At 46.4% G+C, this 19,070-nt stretch overlaps 1 long non-coding RNA gene across 1 annotated transcript; it reads right to left on the bottom strand.

The window, feature by feature from the left end:
- Positions 1–687: 687 nt before the first annotated feature.
- On the bottom strand, positions 688–11,039 carry LOC129463502 (uncharacterized). Its single transcript, XR_008651198.2, has 3 exons — positions 10,921–11,039; positions 8,089–8,178; positions 688–910 (listed from the first exon to the last, which is right to left on the bottom strand). It is a non-coding gene; the product is annotated as an uncharacterized lncRNA (long non-coding RNA).
- Positions 11,040–19,070: the final 8,031 nt, after the last annotated feature.

The raw sequence follows: 19,070 nt of genomic DNA, 5'->3' as shown, positions 1-19,070 counted from the left end.
ATTCAGTCAAACATTTTCCCGGGTGTGTCTGTAAGGGTGTTTTGGGAGAGATTAGCATTTGAGTGTGTAGCTTGAGTGTAGCAGATGGGCCTCCCTAGGGGGGTGGTGGGTGTCCTCCAACTCTGAAAGCCTGAACAGGAGAGAGGCTGGCTATGCCCTGAATAGGACAGAGGCTGGCTATGCCCTGAATATGCGGAGCTCCTCCTGCCTGCCTGCAGCTGGGACACGGGCTATTTCCTGCCTTAAGCCTGGAACTGAAACATCAGCTCTTCGTGAGTCTCCAGCTTGTGGACTCTGCAGGTCTTGGGACTTGTCAGCCTCCATAATCACATGAGCCAATTCCATGTTATAAATATCTCACATGCACATACACACACACACACGCGTATATTCACACACACAAATACACATGCACACACACACACACATATATTCACACACAAATACACATGCACACACACACACACCACACATACACTCACGCACACATCCACACACATGCACACACACACACATGCACATCCTATTAGTTTCCCTGGAGAACGCTGACAAATACGCAGGCTCTGAGATTATGTTTCTTTGAAGCTTATGCTATTAGACAATAGCAAGCTTTCAATGCTGGTATTTTTCAGAGTCAATTAGGTTTTCATCTCTTTTTATTAAGGAAAAAACCATGTTGCCTCTAACTTAATATTTAAATATGTTTATTTTATTTGTCATCCTTAGAATAAGACAGTTTTCCTTTATACAGAATGTTCCATAATTTGGTTTCCGCTCCCAAGGGTGGGAGTGAGTAGTGAGTGCAGGCTCTGCCCGTGGCCCTAGTCCTAGCCTGGGCGTGGCATCCCCCTGTGGTAACTGGCTCTCAGTACACTTTCATGCAGCTTTCTCTTCTGCTTTAGATGATCTCCTGTTGGAAAGAAGAGAGTTTCTTGAGGAACTGGGTATTTCATTAACTGTTCTTAGAGCCTATGTTTCAGACGCACCATGGCTCACTCCACCAGTGAACACGGGCTGTGAGGCCGGCGGGTGTGGCTGGTGGCATTAGACTCCCCTCCTTTGAGTGTCCACGCCCCACACAGACGCCTTCTTAGGGCTGCACAGGGTGGCCTTCCCCAGGTGCAGGGGGTGAGTACCAAGCGCTCCCTGTGTGCCGGGCCCTGCACTCAGCCCTCTGCAGACAGCATCTCCTTCCATCTCCTCAACACCCAGGACAGGTGCTGTGATTATCCCACTTTGAAGATGAAGAAACGGAGGCTTAGGATGTGCGGTCATTTGCCCAAGGTCTTCCCAAGGTCACACAGCTCACAGGGGCCAAGTTGGGATTGGAACCCAGGTCAGACCGGCTCCAAGCCTGTGCTCCAGCCCCACCCAGTCCCCAGCAGAGCCTGATCCTCTGGCTCCATGGGTGGGTATGGGGCTCAGGGAGCAGAATGCTTGCTTTCAGTTTCCCAGGAAGATGCTGGGTGACTGGAAGGAGAGACAGGGAAAGGCACCTCGAATGGAATGAGGCCAGTTGGTCGTCTGAGTAGGAGGTGCTGGGATGGCCCCTGGGGGTGCTCAGGGTGTGCTAGGATTCGAGAGGCCCAGAGAGGGCCAGGCTGGCATGGGCACGGGGGTGAGCCTGGCAGTGTGCAGTGTGAGGGGAGATGGGCACCGGCAGGATTGGGGAGACACCAGGGGACAGGAGGAACCGAGCCCTCAGTTGTGGAGGGAGGGGAGAGCCCCGCGGATGTGTCCGAGGCAGGAGGACGGAGGGGTCGCTGGCTGCGTCAGGCTGCCTTTGGCTCTCCTTGCGGGGCCACCATGTCCAGTGTCATTTCCCCCGCGTTCTCCCTCAAAACCCATCGACAACTCCAAGCTTGGTGGAGCTGGGCTGGTCCTCCTCCTCTTCCCCTCACGGTGGCCGGCTGTGGATCTCATTCCTGGGATGTCAGTACCAGGAGGTTGGGGACTCCTGGTTCTTCACTGTCCAATATTGCCAGGGCTCTGGAAGTCCCCACTGTCACCTCCGGGGCTTCTGTTGCCGACGGCCACAACTAGAGGTGCTGGTGACGTACGGGAGCTTCATCAGTGCAGAGGCCCCTGTCTTTTGCTGTCTGTGTTATAGGAGAATTTGTGAGTCTCCCTGCAGAACAGTCAGATCCCAGGGAAATGGAACCTTGACAAGGTCAATCATGAAATTGTATCTAAAGCAGCAGAGGTTGTCCTGGACAGCGGCACAGTCTGGGAAATTGGCCGTAGCTTGAACGACCGCTCACTGCCCTTTCTACACTGCGTGTGTTGGCCTGGTCCCTGCTGCTGGGGGCACGAGCAGACCTTGTGGCCTGGGGTTTCATGGTCCTGGGACTTACATTGGCCTGGCAAAGTCTGAACATGGGGGGCTGGGGGCCCCACTTCAGAGAAGCTCCTGGCCTGTGCTCGATGACAACTAGTGCAGCAGGGAGGTCTCCAGAGACGCTTCCCGGGACCGTCCTCATCGGCATTTTAACAAAGGACAAGCTGGCCGGCTTCCCACGCTTGTGGACAGTGAGGGGCTGGGAGCAGCAGCCGACAGGCTGGATGGGAAAGTCAGAACCCCAATGCCTTAAGAGGGGACAGGGAGGCCCACCTAACCATCCTCTAGCGGGTGAGCTCCCAGGCAGGGCTGTCTGTTTTATGTGAGAAGCCCCAGAGCCTAGGACAGTGCCTGGCACGTGGTGGGTGCTTGGGAAGCACCAGTGGAGGTGAGTGAAGGTGACAGGGTCTCAACGTCTGGCTCTGTGCTCAGGCTATGAAAAGCCAGCCGTGTGGCTGAGCAATGGCTCATTTGCCAAAGTCTTTGGTGTTCACAGACAGCAACTCGGGATGCGTGGTGTGACGCGCTCCAGATGGGGGGTCTCAGGCTGCGTGGACGGGCAAGTGCTGCAGGGTATGGGGGGAGGGTCTGGGCACACTGGGCTACCATGTGACTTAGGGATACTGGGAGGACAAGAGGGCTGTCAGCCTCACCCAGGACTGGCTCCCAGGTGTTCTGGAAAGCTCCGAGGAGAAGCCTGGGGCCAGGGGCAGAAGCCACAGGATCTGCATGGCCAACTCTTAGCAGGTGGACAGTGGTGGAGCTGTGTGAACAGGGAGTGAAGAAGGGCTGGACTGGGGGACCCCACCCCACGAGAGGGTGGGGGGCCTCCTGGCAGGGGTGTGGGGGCCCTTCCTGGGCCTGTCATGGGGGAGCAGGCTCCTGTCATCGCGTGGTTGAGACCCTTGAGTAGGTGGGTGGTGGCAGCCTTGTGAGTCCTGATTATTCCTGGGCTGAGAAGAGAGAGCGTACTCTCATTGACGTGGGCCGCGACTCCTTGAATTTGGACTTGTTGGGACAGGTGAATGTCTGGACGGGGCTCCTGTGGAGCTCAGGTGGGTCCACTTGGGGGCTGGGCTCACTTGCTCTTCCTGGAGCTGCTCAGAGACACACGTGTCCGCTGAGTGGGAAAAGAAATCCCCCAGCAGCAACCATTCTGGCACTTATCTGTCATCAGCAGGGTCTCACGTTCTGTTTACCTAAAGCTCTCGGAAGAGTGTCAGTGACCTTTTCCAGAGCTGCAAGGCTTTCGATCTCACACATTGTTTCTGTCTCCTCTTCGGTGGGAAAAATTAAGGGCAATGATCAAGATTTGACAAAAAATGATGACTTAACTCTAAGCTCTTGTTTTTCCTTCCAGCCAGGCCATGGGGCTCTAGACCCCAGGCCATTAGCTTCGACCCTGCCCAGTCCCAGAGAGCCACCGTAAACCTCATTCCACGCCCCATCAGCTCCGACAGATGCCGAGAGAATTGGTTGGATCTGAGAGTGTAGACCTACCACCCTCTGTCTCTTCACTAGCAAGTGAAGTCACTCCTGTGTGCCGCTTTTCCTTTATCTTCTGAGACCATTCTTGGAACGTCCATTAGAATATGGTTGATATCATTAAGAAGCCAAATATAAAAGACTATGCCAAAAAAGAGCAAGCATCAGAACAAGGAGAAATCACATGATAGGTTCCGTCTTCCCTCATCGTCATGTCTGCAGATTTTCTGTTGTGTAAGGAAGCTAGCCTAGCCCCAGGAGCAGAGCCAGTGAGTGTCTGCAGGTTTTCCGTTGTGTAAGGAAGCTAGCCCAGCGGTGGGGTGGAGGGGGTCAGTGTCCACAGGGTTTTCCCTGCTGTGACAACTAAGAGTTTTTCATTCCTTTGAGCCCCACTTTGAAACCTCTCTGCCTCATAACTGCAGGGTGTGGGGCCCAGGGCCGGTTCTGCAGAGCCTGCACTGTCTCTCTTTGGAGCAGTCAGCAGTGGAGCTCGGGCTGGCCCTAAACAATGAGGACCAGGATCCTTGGGATGGCCCTACCTGTGGAATAAATAGATACAAAACCCACCGCTGGGAGCCAGGCCTCATGCCTGGTGTTTGTCAGGTGCGTCTGTTTGAAGAGGAGGAGTGGGATTCTGGAAGGGGCGGCCCGGCCAAGGAAACGCCCTGCCTGTGATGCCGGGAGCATTGGGATTTGCATCCACTCCTGCATAACTGGGGCATTCCTCGAATCGAGGGTGGAGAGAAGCAAAGTGGACACCAGCCTGGCGGCCTGACCCTTCATGGAGCCTGGAACACCGCCCAGAGAGGCTTCCAAGGGCTGGACAGGCCATAGGGAGTGGTGAGCACTGGGCCGTTCTGACCATGCAAACAGCAACTCCTGTGGTCCCACCTGCTGCACTGTCCCCACGGGAAGTACTCTGATGGGAAGCTATGATGGGTGCTCCTGGGAAGGCCGCCCCCAGCATGGTGGGCCTGGGCCTAAGGATGTGAGGCCTCTGCCATGTGTCCCCATATGTAAGAGGGGTAAGTGACACCACCAGCCTTGTTCCTGCCCAGGGCCCTCAGCCTGCTTGTCCCCTGGTGACTGTGAGGGTAGAGGAGCCCACCTCAACCAAATATTTGGACAAACAAAAAGTCTGAATATTCATAGAGCCACTTAACGTCTTAAATGTGCTATCAGTTGCCCACTGAGCAGCTATTGCAGACTGGTGGCTTTCTGAGATGCCATGTGATACGGTTTGGCTGTGTCCCCACCTAAACCTCATCTTGAATTGTAGTTCCCATAATCCCCACATGTCATGGGAGGGACCCAGTGGGAGGCAGTTGAGTCACAGGAGCAACCGCCATGTTACCCTCATGCTGCTGTTCTCGTGAGAGTGAGTGAGTTCTCATGAGATCTGACGGTTTTATAACGGGCTTCTGCCCCTTTTGCTCAGCACTTCTCCTTCCTGCAATCATGTGAAGAAGGATGTGTTTGCTTCCCCTTCTGCCATAATTGTAAGTTTCCTGAGGCCTCCCCAGCCCTGTAGAACTGTGAGTCAGTTGAACCTCTTTCTTTTATAAATTACCCAGTCTTGGGTATGTCCTTATAGCAGCATGAGAACAGACTAATACACCATGTCACCGAGTATCTGTTCCCACCGCAGACCCTACGTGGGGACGCTCCTCTCCAATCTCCCCTGCCCTCCCTTTGCTTGGCATCTCTAGGCACCATGCCTTCCCTCTCCCCAGTCTACCAGGCTGTCATGTTAGCCTCTGTGTGTCCTCACGTCCTCTTCTAGACTGGCCCTCCCCATTACCCCAAACTCATCACTTACCTTTCTTTTCTCTCAGTCCCTAATGCAGCTTGGCTTGGTGGTTAGGAGCAAAACGATTCAATTAAATTGATTCATTTACACTAGAGTGTGGCTTTTGGGGCCCAAAGGAGTCTGGTGCTTCCCAAGCTCAGGAGTTGTGTAGGGAGGGAGGCTCCACCTGGAGGCCTTGAAGTGGCCTCTAGGGCTGAGCAGAGGGGGCAGCAACGACATGGTGGAGGCTCAGGACGGCGTGGGCTGACTTCCTGGGCTGCCGTCATGCCCGCCATGCCCTCAGAGGGTGGCTGTGGCCCTGGGGCCCTGGAGGGCTCTTTCTCTGTGGCTTCTCTGACAGCCAGGTGTGCCTTATGCTGTCCCCTCTTCCCCCACCGCTTCCCCAGACTCAGACCTTCCCCCTTGCCCCCATCTTAGCCTCGGCCTCAGGGCCTCAGTCTGTTCTTATTTCCTCTCATTCCTTCAGTGCGTTCATGGGTCTGACGCACAGAGCTGCATCCTGAGGTCCCTCCTGTAGACCTCGCCTGCCACGGGGCCCACTGCCAAGAAGATGCCAGGTGATATTTAACCCATAACCATCAGGCAATTTGCACAAGCCAATGAGTGGGAAAAATTCTGAGATATTAGGAATGTTAGGTTTAAATAGAATCTTACTCTTGCGTAAGCCCGGAAAATCTCCAGTTCAATCCTTCCCGGCTCCAGAGGCTGGCTTACTGGGGGACTGTTTGGGGAATGGGTTGGGATGCAGATTCCTGGGCCCCAACAGAGATGCTTGACCCAGGGATGTGTATTTAATAAGCTCTCCTCCCTAGTGCCTGGAGCATGATTAGGCTCGGGAGCTGTGACCTGGTCCTGAGGGTGGGGTATACCACAGACATCCTGCACATGTGTTCTGGGCAGGTGTCCTTTCTGGATTTGAATCTCTAGGGTAAAGAGGAGAGCTTTCACACCCTGTGGATTCTAAGTGCCTCACCCTCTGAGCCTTTGCACACTTGTATTTTTCACAGCACACTCATCTGTCAGAGGGAGGCTTTTCCTTACTCCTGAGGGAACCCTCCAGGGGCACTCTGGCTTTCTCTGCGCCTGCCCCAGGGAGGAGAAGTGACAGAGCTGAAGCTTTGGGAGAGGGGGCAAGGCATTGTGGCAGCACCTGCCTCCCTGTCTTGACATCTCTCTGCCCATGAGACATTTCTGCTGTGCTTCTCTGGGCTGTGGTTTTTCCAGGGTTGGCCCCACAGCAGGGGGTGGGGGGTGCTGGGGGTCCCTCAGTCCTGACAGAGACCGGGAGATCTGCCCAACTGGGGGCAGCAGGCACGTTCTCCCACCAAGGGTTTATCCTCCACAAAGGAGATGTTTTTGCCTGCGTCTGCCTGCCTCCTGCCTCTTCCGTTACAGCTGGACTTGGGCAGGGGTAATTGCAAGGCTGAAATTACCATCAAAGGAAACTCTGCCTGTATTCCCAGAAGAGGGTAGCTTTTTCTGATGTTTCTGAGAAGTGCTGTTGTCATAATCCTCTTTAATATGGACTTCTTTGATTAAGAACATGGAAAAAATGGGGAAAAGTTTTCTTGATTACACAGGTATAAACGTTTTTGGCCCATGCTTTATTTTAAAACATAGGGATGGGATGCTAATACTATTTGCAAGCTCTATTTGGAAATGTGCGTTGGCAAGTGAAGGTGTAAACAGAGTCAGGTGTCCTCTGACTCCCTTGAACCAACAGTGTGGACCTTGGCAGATGGCCGGTGAACCAATCCTAGGAACTGGAATTTACATTCTGGATGCAAGATTTCAAGAGAGTGCTGAACTTTCCTGCTGCTGAATACATTTTCATGCACTGTGTGGGGATTTCTGATTCCCAGTTCTCTCCTTGGCAACTGTTGATTCAGTACTCTGGCTTGGTTCTGAATGTGCTGTTCTATTTCCTTGCATATGTCTTTGACCATGTGAAGCTGCACTTGGGGAAGGCTGTTCTTTGTGTTGGTTCATGACTCACTGTGTGGCCTTGGGCAAGTCATTTGCTAGACCTTGGTTTTACCTTCTGTCAAATGGGGTAATGATAACTGCCCTGCTCTCTCAGAAGCTGTAGGTGAGCGTGAAGTGAGAGTGTGGGCATGTGTGGGAGGAACTGTAAAGTGCTGGTTAGTGCAGGGTTCTCATGTTCTTGTGCCCTGTGTTCCTGCAGTGGCTCCCGAGGGTGAGAATGTGCTTGAACGCGCACTCCAGAGATCCCAGAGTAAAGGGAATCATCCCTGCCAGTCTAGGGTTGACTTCCTCTGTCTCGGGAAGCTGTAGAAATGGTTTTAGACGCCATATTCACATCTCCATGTGCCCTTGGCCCAGAAGTAGCTGGTCTTAATGCTCAAATAATAGGGTCATGTATTCCATACCACAGACCTCCGGGAATAAGGGCAATTAGAGGGTTAGAAAGGGGTGTGCTTGCTTTTTTCCTTACATATTGTTGTTGATAATGTTGATGCTGTACTTGGCATTTTGGTCGGTGTTGTTTTATTCAGATGCAAAATCTCCTGGACTAGAATTTCATCTTGGGAGAAGCACACAAGAACATGTTAGAGTCCACCCTGCAGGGCCGGCCCTTGTGCTCCTGTCCCCTAAGGCCATCTGTACACACAGTGAATGGGAAACAGAAACTCCAGGAACCCAGGGGATGTGGGACTTGACTTTCGAAAGAACCTTCTCTGGGTGGGCAGGCCGCTGCCTCCCTCAATAATTTAAGAAAAACTGAGACCATTTGGACGTTTTGGACACTGAACATTGCCCCCCAAAGGTACAAGGCTGGACGCTTGGCCCACACGTGGTCCTAAGTCTCCTTCCTGCCCTGGGTCCCTCTGTCCCATCTCTGAGGCTCTCCCAAAGCTGCCCTCCGTGTGTGAGTGAGCGTCGCTCCTGATCTCTGTGTCAACGCAGCCTCATTTTCTTCTTTTACGTCCCTATGGGTCCTTCTAGGGAGCTTTTACCATGAGAGCCCTGAGCTTCGTGTCTGACAGACCCAGAAAAAACACACGAGCTCTGCTCCCACCAGAATGTGATCTTGGACAAGCGTCCTCCCGGCCCTGAGCTTCGGTTTCCTGTCTGTAAAACGGGAGTGTGTGTTTGCCTGTGGGCTTTCCTGAGGGTCCAGTAAAGCAGTGTATGCAGAAGGCGCTCGGCATGGAGCCTGGGCCATGGCCAGCTGCTGCGGCAACTGAGAGTCACCGCTGTCTCTGCAGCACAGTCAGCAGGCCAGGCTGCAGCGCTGGGCTGGGCAGTGGGTCCTGGTTTGCTGGGGCCCTCTGGGTTTAGCCCGGAAAGTCCCTCAATGAGGAGCTCCTTAGCCCCAGGCAAAGCGGGCGTCTGGTCACCCCAGGACCAGCTCATGCGGAATTTGAGGGTAAAGGGGAAGAGGCTGAAAATGCCACTGGAAATGAAGATGCCAGCAATACCCCCGAGAAAAATGCTTCGTCCTAGGCTCTCGGTGTCTCGCCCAGCAGCTGTGCTCTCCCTCTTCCTCGCTCACAGAGCTGGGTTTTGGCAATGTACGCCCCCAGTGAGGCCCCCTGTGGCCGGGTGGGCTACAGCCCTGTAAGGTAGGAGGAATCTACCAGCTCTGCGAGGAGTTCGCTCCTCCTGATAAAAAGGGAACCAGTGTCCAGGCCTGCACCCCCGCCTGCTGCCCTGGGAGTGGACGAGGTGCCTGGCACTGTGGACACCATCCTTGATCATGAGGCACGAGCTTGAGGAATCAGGAAAATTGCCCAACAGTTGGTCTGCTCAAACGTGTGAGCTGTTTGCACTCAGCCAAGCCTTAAAGTAACAGAACCAGGAAGGAACCATCTATACAGATTCCAGGTACGCCTTTGGAGTGGCCCATATGTTTGGGAAAATTTGGACTGGACGAGGTCTCATTAATAGTAAAGGTTAAGGCCTTGTTCGCAAGTTGCTGATCACTCAAGTATTGAATAATCTTCAGTTGCCAGAAGAAATAGCTATTGTCCATGTTCCCAGACACGAGAAAAGCCTTTCTTTCTTTTGAAAGTCAAGGAAATAACCGAGCAGATCAGGTAGCCAAGCAGGCTGCTGTGTCTTCTGAAATGTGTATTTTTCACTTAACTCCCTGTCTCCCTCGTCTTACAGTAATCCCCATTTTCTCTTCCACTGAAAAAGAAAAACTAATAAAAATAGGCGCTAAAGAGAATTCGGAAGGAAAATGCGTACTGCCAGACCAGAGAGAAATGCTGAATAAACCCCTTATGAGGGAAGTCTCACCCCAACTACATCAGGGGATCCACTGGGGGCCCCAGGCCATGTGTGATGCAGTTCTCAGAGTTTATGGTTGTGTAGGGACTTTGTATGTCTGCAAAGGGACAGAGATGGGGGAGAAATTAAAATATGGACTGGGTATTAGCTGCTATAAGGATTTTCGTTAATTTTGTTAGTGTGATTATGTCATTGTGGATACATTAAAAACAGTGCTTTAATCGGTTAGCAAGAAAACATTTTACATGAAGTGATAAGACACTTGGGGCAGTGCTGAATTATTCCTGGTAACGACAAAAGTGTGTGTGTGTGTGTGTAGAAAAAGCAAGATGGAAAAACGTGCACAATTATTGAAACTGAAGGATGAATATGTGGGTGTTCATGGTATTCTTCCTTGACTTCCTGCAAGTTAGAACATTTCCATAAAGTAACAAAAAGTTAAAATATATAATGTATGTATGGAGTTCTGAAATTATAAAGGGCTTCAAATACAGAAAAACTTCTTAAATTCCTCCATTGCCCAAGGAATAAATGTCCAATGGTAAAAAATTCAGGGAGATAGGGAAGGATGATGTCTTCGTCTATTTGTTCTGCTATAACAAAATACCCGAGACTGGGTAAATTAAAAAGGACGTAATACTTCTGGAGGCTGGGAAGTCCAAGATCAAGCCAGTGGCTTGTTTGGTGTCTTGCAAAGGCTTCTCTAAGCATCCATGATGGCGCCTTGTTGCTGAGTCCTCTGGAGAGGAGGAACCCTGTGTCCTCACATGGTGAAAGGCAAGAGAGCCAAATGCTGCACAAAGCCTCTTTCATAAGGGCCTTAATCCCATTTATGAGGGAGCACCCTTTTGACCAATCACCTCTTAAAGGTCCCACCTCTTAATGTTATCACTATCAGTTTCAATACCTGAATTTTTGAGGGGACACATTCAAACCACAGCAGAGAAGGACTCATGGGAGAAGAGACTATCACCTGCCTGATTCAGACCCATGGTTTTCTGTTTGCCCAACCATCTACTTGGGACTCTACCTGAATTCATTCTTATTGGCCAGGTCTTCACTTCTTGCCAGCAGCACAGCAGGAGGACAAAGCAGAGGGTCTCGTCTCCTTGGCTCACTGCCATGCTTCCTCCAGCTGAGGGAGAAAGACCTTATAAAAGTCTTAAGCTTCCTGGCCTTGGTCTCCAGGACAGTGTGGAATGTCAGGACCTGTGACATCATGACCAGGAAGGGAGCTGCTGACATCTTGCCTGGGGTGAGCAGAGTTTCTATCCAGTCTATGACTGGGTAGGAGGGAGGAGGTTGGTGGGAGTCTTGAGGTAACAGAAATCCTCTCTCCCATTGCTTTTTATGGTGACTTCCTCTATCCTGAGGACTCTGAGGACTGAAGGGGTAGGCACTAATTAGAACTCTAAGTGCCAGTAGCCAAAAGCCAACAAAATCTGCTCGCATGGAAGGATGCTGGAGAGGTCGTTGAGTTACAGAGCAAGTGCCAGAACTGACAGACCCAGATGGTCTAATCACCTCTAAAAGGCCCCTTGAGGAACAGAGCCTTGAAGAACAGAGGCCTGTGGCCCCATGTCCCCTTCCACTCTCTCCCACCCTCAAAGTTCCAGGGTGGTGAAGAATAGGAGACAGATGACCCAGGTTTCAGCATCCTTTCCCCCAAACCTTCTTTCTCAGCATCTGCCCCAATCTCTCCCTGGCAGTGAGACTTATTTCCATGTTATCATCCTCCCAGCTCGATTTCCTAGGCTTTCTAGAGCTTTCTCCATCAGCGCAGTGACAAAAGCCCAAAGGAGTCACTCTGGTTGACTCCGCTGGATCCTATCTCACCCCAGACTGACTCCTATGTCCAGGACTCAGAGCAGGGCACCTGGTTTAGACTGGGCCAGGAGTGGGGTCCCAGGTGAACAGCCCTCAAATCTCAGCTCCGTGGTAGAGAAGGACAAAGAAGTGGTCCTGAACGTACAACAGTGCCTCCTGAGACCAGATCAGGACCCTAAGGATGGCTTGACCACCAGGGATCTTTGACTCTATTTTTTTATTGCTGATATGGGGGTATGAAAAGACTTTCCCACTTTAAACATTATTTTTCACCTTGAAATTCTTGTTTGATTCAATTTCAATTAGCTGGGCTTTATGTTTTATTATTACATTTTCATTTACCTTAAAATGAGCTCATGGATATTATAATCTGTGACTTCACTGATGCTTGAGGATTCAGGTCTGTTGAGTTTATATTCTAACAACGAAATGATTGGGAATGATACGCTTGGCTCAGGCTGTCTTTTCCTCAGAATTTCTTAAAAATAATATTTTATTTTTTGGAGTCGTTTTAGGTTAACAGAAAAATTGAGCAAGAAGTTTCCATATACCTCCTTATAAATTTTAGAGAAATACTGAATGTTGCTGTGGAGAAGTCTGAGGCCAATGTGATTACCATTCTCTGCTGTGTGAGATTTACTTTGCTGTTTGAACACATGAAGTATTATTTCCTTATCTTGAAGTTCAGTAGCATAATCAGGATTTATCTTGATGTTTTTATTCCCCATTAAGTTTCACAGAAAAAAAGGTATGTTTGATATGCAAATGTAAACTTTTAGTTTCAAGAACTTCTCTTATCTTAATCTTTGCGTGTACCATCAGGTATCTGTTTGGTTCTTGACTCAGGGACACTGATTTTTCTTATATTGGACTTTCTTTGTCTGTCTTCAATGTCTAATAGCTTTTCACTGACTAATGTTACTCCTTTGTCTTTTTCACTTCTATTCATCTTGTTTTTGTCCATGCAAGTCATTTAATTTCTAGAAATACCTATATTATTTCTTGTTTCTATTATCTCTATTGTAATATTGTTAGATCCTCAATTTAATTATGCCCCTCTATATCAATTCTATTGTGTTTTGTTCATCTTTGGGCTTTTTTGTAATGTGTCAGTTTTTCCATCCCATGAAGAATTGAGAGGACTTTCCTCTGTCTTTTGCATTGTGTTTCCTCTGTGTTGTTGTTTTGGTTGGCCTTTTGCCTGGTATTCTTTTTCTTTGATTGCTGTTGTTTTAATAAGTTTGTGCTATTCCGTGTATTTCTTTTCACTTTGCTTGTATTTGGGCATGTCTTTCAGATGTTATTATGATAAACAGTGAATGACTATTTGGTCCCCTTCCAATCGTCTTTAAGTCATATTTGTTTTCTCCTCACATTCCCGTACCCTATTCTAAGCAAGAGTTTGAGGACTGGGTTGTGTAGGCTGCCTCATTTTCTACGGCCTAAAGAAATAGAGTTGGGGAAAGAGGGTGGAACAAAGAAGGTGCTGTAATAATGTCACATTTTTTGAATTTCTAAGTTCACAGAACAAATTTCTGCTCCTGAAAAACGTGATAAGAAAAAATAGAGGGTTTCAAACCACTGGGAAGAGATGAGATCATTAGACCGTTCGTCTTTATGTAACCAGACTCCTCAGTTACAGATCATTTTCAAAGCACATTTGCACTTGTTTTTTTCTTATGAAAATATCCTGTATATCCTTAATTTGGCAATATAAATGTGACCAATTGTTTTAAAAACAGAAGTGATGCTGGCTATTAAAATGTAAACTGTTTTCTAAATGAAAAACTTAAAGGAATGTAATTAGAGAAGTATAAACAGTGGTTAATATGCTGCTTCTTGAAAAGACATATTACAACTTACAATCTTTCTTTATAAGTGTATGTCATTACTGTTTAATCAGGCATGTGAAAGTATTCAGCTGTTAAGCAATCCTATTAGCTGGGAAATTGCATTATTATTTGCTGGTCTGTTTATGTTACATTGTTGTTGGCACTCTAAGTTTCTCTTTTTTCTGCAAGCTTTTCTTACTCTAGTCTCTGTAATCTGTATAATTGTCTTTTTTTAACTTTTATCTTTAGAAAATATTGAATAGAGATACTGGGAGTGATTAACTGTGTCAGAATCACAAAGTTCTAGTGCTTTTCAGATTAATCCTAGAGACATTATGTTGCTGTTTTAAAAGACAGAAGGACCTAGATCCATCATGGAGGGCCACAGTTGGGTTGTGGCCAATGGTCCTTCCTGCCTAGGGAGAATCCACAAACGGTGTCTAGGAAGACCTGCTGTTGACTAGACCAAGGCCACTTCAGTGCATGACATCTTCTTGGACTCATCAACCTTGACCTCAATGGTCAGAGATCTCTCTACTAGTAATTCTAAGTGTTGGCGACAAAAATGAAGAGAGCAAAATAGAGAATGCTTTCTATTCTGGGGAAGCAACAGTAGAAGATTTGCCTGAGTAAGAAAATCTCCTAAAAGCTTTCTGTGTCCATCTAAACATTCATACATTCATACATACTTCATTCCTTTGTTCATTCATTTATTTTCCTTGTCTTCTCATAGAATATGTTTTCTGAGATCAGATTACTATGTTGCTGTTACAGGAAATCAGATTGATTTTAAATTTCTATATGCAATAAAATAAAAGCCTTTGACATCTCCCTTTTATTCTCAACAGTTAATAAGTTTAGAAGCTCAGTGATACGGTTTGGCTGTGTCCCCACCAAAATCTCATATTGAATTCTCACGTGTTGTGGGAGGGACTCAGTGGGAGGTAATTGAATCATGGGGGCAGGTCTTTCCCATGCTGTTCTTGTGGTAGTGAATAAGTCTCATGAGATCTAATGGTTTTTACAAAGGGGCATTTCCCTGCATGAGCTCTCTCTCTTTGCCTGTCACCAGCCATGTAAGACAGGACTTGCTCCTCCTTGCCTTCCACCATGCTTGTGAGGCCTCCCCAGCCACGTGGAACTGTGAGTCCATTAAACCTCTTTTTCTGTATAAATTACCCAGCTCTGGTATGTCTTTATCAGTAGCATGAAAATGGACTCATACACTCAGTTTTAAAACAAGTTACATGAAGTTGCAGAGCTCTTTAAGAAAGCCGTGACTTGCCCAGACAAATCAGTACTGGTGTGTTAACTGAACTCAATTTGGTTTTTCTGGGCTTTGTTTTGTATTGGCCCTTTCTTGTTAAATAAAAATAAGAAATTCAATAAAAATGTTAACAAATAGTTTTGACAAAACCGAATATAATACACAAAACATATTGTGATGCAGCTTAAAATTTAAAAAGAAAAAAAGAACAGCTTCAAGAGAATTAAGTACTAATTAAGTACTAAGAACAATCATCAGAGCTAGATACAAAACATCTAATATCTTTCGAGAAACATTACTTATGTTACCCAATTCTTCCTTACACATCTTACTGGCTAACTGAGAAAGTAATGCATTAAAATCATATTGAAATGAATTAATATGATAACTGGAGGCAATGAGAGGTAACTGAGACATAATTGCAAATGCAGAATTTTTTTTCAATTTGAAATTGAACGTTTAACAACCAATTCGGAATTTTCTATTTTTGAAAATCCAGTAGCTCTTGGAGTGAATAGACCAAATGACTCCATTTTAATAGGTCTCATCATTGATCTCTGCTTATAAAGTTTGCTTCATTGCCTTTGTGTACCTGAGACTGAAATGCAGAGCTGTTCTGGAGTCTCCAGGTAGTCCAGGATTTCAGTGCAAACTTGTCTTACACAAAGAGGTCTGAAAAAATAATCCGGCTGCTATGATTTGAATGTCCTCTCCAAAACTCTTGTTAAAGTTTAATTGTCATTGCGATGGTAGTAAGAGATGGGACCTTTAAGAGTTAATTAGGTCATGAGGGCACTGCCTTCATGAATAAGTTAATGCCATTATCATAGGAGGAAGTTTGTTATCTCAGGAATTCAGCCCCCTTTCTCTCTCTGTCTTGCACCCTGCCTCACCGTGTGATGCCTTCTGCCATGTTAGGATGTAGCAAGAAGGCCCTCACCACCTGTAGCCCCACAGTCTTGTACCTTCCAGCCTACAGGACCCTGAGACAAACAAATCTCTCTTCTTTATAAATTACCTAGTCTATGGTTCTATTATAGCAGCAAAAACAGACTAAGACACTGGCCTTTTACTCTGGATTTTGTTTCTATTGATTTTTACCAGGTACATCTAATTTCAGCTCTTGAAGATGGCTGACATGGTCATTGAACTGAAGCTTTGTGGTGAAGAAACTATTAAGCAAATGGGGAGGAAGAGCCATACAATTTCACTTTAGTGAGGAGCTAAGAACTAATTTTATTCCAAAATCAAACTCATGCCAAAAACAGGCCAATGCAATCATTTAGGGATAAAGAACCTGGAGTTTCAGGCATGAGTGGAAGGTGCTGAGGGGTCCAGAACCTGCCACTCCAAAAAAAAAAACCCTCTTTGGCATAAAGATTGTTTTGAGCTGAAGGCAATTGAGAATCAACAGATGCAGGAAAAATTCTCTACCCTTTCTTTTGTGCCTAAAAGCAATGCATAAACTTGTCTTTGTGAAAATGACATGAATTTTTCCCTCTCCTGAACCAGGATGAAGAGAGCTACCCTTATCACCACAGATGGAGAGCCAGCACCAAGATGAGTCAGTATAAAAAGACCTTACTAAAATAACCCTTAGTTTCAGTAGTTCCCTGATATATTTGCTAGTCACTTTCCCACAAGTTATCACCCCTAGAAGCCAAAACCCCTCTCCTTTGTCTAGTCACTTCTTTAAAATTTATTGCCTTTTGTTAAAATGGTATGTAATCTAAGTCTAACTGCTTCTTTGTTTTTTTTTATTTTTTTACTTCTTTTTTTTTGTGAAGCCCTTGTGCACACAGAATTAAAAATATTAATACGATTTTTATGCCTTTTCTCCTGTTAATTGACTTTTGTCAGTTTTGTTCACAGACTCCAGCCACTGAGCAAAAGAGAGTGGAGGAAATGTTTTCCAACCCTACAATGCACACTGTATCTCTGTGTAGCATACACCTCTGTATGACAATTTCCCTTGTTGTTTGCCGCAAGACACATGAGCTGCAACGCTGAATCGGGAAATAGAACTTTACTCACTTCCGTGGAGCAATTGGGGAATGAAACAACCTTGCATGCTCCTCTGAGGAGTATGCCATGAGAGCTCAGAGGCTACTATTATTGGCTGAGCATCGGTGTCAAAATCTTGATTGATGTCGAAATGCTTCTGGTCTCATCCTAGACTTGTGAGGTGTGATCTCCATAGGTCTGTTCCCATCCCTTTCCCCTCCACCACGCCCAGTCCCACATTCTTTTCTGCATGCTGTGCAGTGTGCTCTGCTGTATTGATCACCTTAACCCAGCTGTGTGCAGTCTTCCACTTGTCCTGAAAACAGCACACCCATGTAGCCTTCTTCTTTGATGATGTCTGGGTCATGTGTTGGTGTTGTGCACACTCTTATTATGATCATTTGAACTCTTATAACACATTGTTTAACACATGTGAAAACGTAAGACAAACTTGCAGGTTTCAGTCATTTAAAGATAAACCACGATATAAATGTTCATATCTATTCAATATATTTAAGATAAGCACTTCAAATTCTCATTTAAATATCTTAATCTTGCTTCATCTGTAAAGTCATAACTTTATTAGTTAAAATGCTTATTTGGATAATTTCAGACTTTCACAAAGATTGTGAAAATTGTACAAAGATTTTCTAAATGCTCTTCACTTACATTCCCGAAATATTCCTAAATTAGCATTCTCTCTCTTCCTCCTCTCCTCTCTCTCTCTCCTCTCCTCTCTTGTCTGTCCTCTCTCTCTCTCTCTCAAGGTTCTACAATTACTGATCCTGACACTTAGGATGTGAGTTTAGGTAGAGCTTTGGGAAGTTCAAGATCGCTCATCATTTTATTTGGTAATGTCTTTTGCTCAAGTGACACCTTTTACTTCAACTGCTATTGTTTGCCTCGCTAGTTTCAATTGTGGGATTTTTCAAAAATGCATCATGATTGATAGAGTTAAAATTAATCTTTCCTGACATAAAGCATATTGTGTTCACTGCTGTGGGCCTGCTATGTTTAGTATTGCAATGCCAGTGGGTTTATATCACCTACCAGTTTATCTTGTTATAACTCATCTGACTGCTTTATCTCTGTGAGGTAGCTGTTTAGAGCTTGGGTTCTGAAGTCAGAAGATTTGAATCTGACTCTTGGCTTTAGTTCCTGAATCCTGGACAAATACCTTCACCTCCCTGGGCCTTCCCTTCCACATCTTCCAGATGCGCATATGGTAGTGCTTATCTCATAGGATTTTGTGTATGTGTGAGGATTGAGTCAGACAAATAGGAAGTGTTCAGTATGTTGTCCATTGTTGCATTAATCTAAAAAGAACATTGGATAAAATTTGAATATCTTCTGTGCCTAAAATGTCTATAGCCTTTCTCTTATTTATTTGCAATTCTCTGCTGTTTGAGTTTCTGATAGGCTCTACATTTCTAAGCTTTTATTTAGTCTTGATTAATTTTAGTGAAGTTTTTCTTCAATTTACTCAAAATAATGTATTTACCATAGGAAGTTAGTAGTTAAAGATAATTGCTATGTTTGATCTTTACATAATTAAAACTTGAGAATTTTATCCTTTCAGTTCCTATGTAGGTTAGTTGTTCCTCAATATGGCTAATGTGGGTGGTATCTTGGATTGAAATATCTTATTTCCTCAAGTGTACAATCCATTTTAAATAGCAATTTGTGTGGTTGGTAACCATTAACTTGATAGAAACGTTAGGTCTGAATCTGTCTCTACAAAATTCATGTGTTGGAACTTAATTTCCAGTGGGGTAGTGTATTAACTCATTTTCATACTGCTGTGAGGAAATACCCAAGACTGGGTAATTTATAAAGAAAAAGAGGTTTAATGGACTCACAGTTCCACATTGCTGGGGAGGCCTCACAACCATTGTGGAATGTAAAGGAGGAGCAAAGGCACATCTTACATGGTGGCAGGCAAGCGAGTGTGTGGAGGGGAACTGCCCTTTATAAAACCATCAGATCTCATGAGACTTATTCACTATCACAAGAACAGCATGGGAAAAATTCACCCCTATGATTGAATTACCTCCCACCCGGTCCCTCCCATGACACGTGGGGATTATGGGAGCTAAAATTCAAGGCAAGATTTGGGTAGGGACACAGCAAAAACATATCAGGTAGTATTAAGAGGTGGGGTCTTTAGGAGGTGATTAAGTCATGAGCATGGAGCGCTTAAAAATGGAATTAGTGACCTTACAAAAGATGTGTGAGGGAGCTGTTTGCTGC

This window comes from Symphalangus syndactylus, chromosome 15 (genome assembly GCF_028878055.3).
Source record: "Symphalangus syndactylus isolate Jambi chromosome 15, NHGRI_mSymSyn1-v2.1_pri, whole genome shotgun sequence".
Taxonomy (NCBI): domain Eukaryota; kingdom Metazoa; phylum Chordata; class Mammalia; order Primates; family Hylobatidae; genus Symphalangus; species Symphalangus syndactylus.
Note: the sequence above shows the minus strand (reverse complement) of the source record. Positions and strands in the feature narration are given on the sequence as shown.